Source organism: Eurytemora carolleeae, unplaced genomic scaffold, assembly GCF_000591075.1.
Source record: "Eurytemora carolleeae unplaced genomic scaffold, Eaff_2.0 scaffold592, whole genome shotgun sequence".
NCBI classification, from domain to species: Eukaryota; Metazoa; Arthropoda; class Copepoda; order Calanoida; family Temoridae; genus Eurytemora; species Eurytemora carolleeae.
The window spans coordinates 283,571-284,830 of NW_019397035.1; positions in this window are offsets into that span (position 1 = coordinate 283,571).

Here is a 1,260-nt window from a genome sequence, read left to right on the forward strand (position 1 = left end):
AGTTATATAATCTAGATGGAGGTGCACTAGCTAAACTAGGTTCCTCAGTTATATAATCTAGATGGAGGTACACTAGCTAACCTAGGTTCCTCAGTTTATAATCTAGATGGAGGTGCACTAGCTAAGCTAGGTTCCTTAGTTATATATTGGAAGACTAAATTTCAGGATTGATATGAAAGAGGAGGGGGAGGCGGGGGGTGTCTAAATATTATTAGTTTTTTAAAAACATAATTCATGAGGGGGATGGGGGGTGGTTGGTATTTTTTAGGAACTGATATTGATCCTGACACTTGGACAGAAAATTTTTTTGATTTCCAATCAGTCCAGGGACTAATCTAAACTTATAAAAATATAAGTCGGCTTGTTTAATATGCTACGCATAAAAACTCATCAAAGATGTGTATAGTTTTATATGTAGTCATGTCTAGGGATATTTTACGGATATATGTTTTAAAAGCCCTGTATTTTCAAGACCATATCACAAATCTTTAAACATTTTAACATGCTTTAAGCTCAATATATTGCATATGTATGATTACAAAGTAGCTTTTAATTACTTGCCGAAAATATGCAAAATTTCAGGATATTTTGATTAAAGAAACTTAACTCTGAGACACCTAGCGGCGAAAATATGAACTAAGCTCATAACACAGATTAAATTCCATAGGTACGGATTCCCTGATAGTATACCCAGGCTGAAACATCTATTTGTTTAACTGAATTTGGGATTAAACCACTATTTAAACGTCTTAAGCCTTTAATTAAAAATATATCATTATAAGAGGGAGGGGGGCATCAGTCGTATTACTCTCCGAAAAATTTAAACAGTGGTTTAACGAACTTAGCATTGTCGGAGGACGCTGATTTCCTGCATGCAAACTCACCAATATGTATTGTAACTGCAAAATGCAATTTCAAATAAATTGGAGAAAATGTGCACGCGCGCGCTTTCTGTTAAAAAAATACGACTTTTTCACGTTTTCACATGCTTTACATTCTTTTATAAACTTATAGTTTGCATGAGGGCGCGATTTAACAAGAAATTCCTTAAAAGCTACCAACGTTAACGCAGTTAACACTTTAAATGTATTAGAAATAAATATTATTTAGAAATAGAAATATGCACTTTGACCCCAACAGTTGTAATATATCAATAGGAAATGAGATACTTGAAAGATTTGGTAATGACCTGTGTGAACAAATATTTCATATTTGTTGGACTTAAACTTGAATGCAAATTTTTAAGCTTGGATTTTCAAA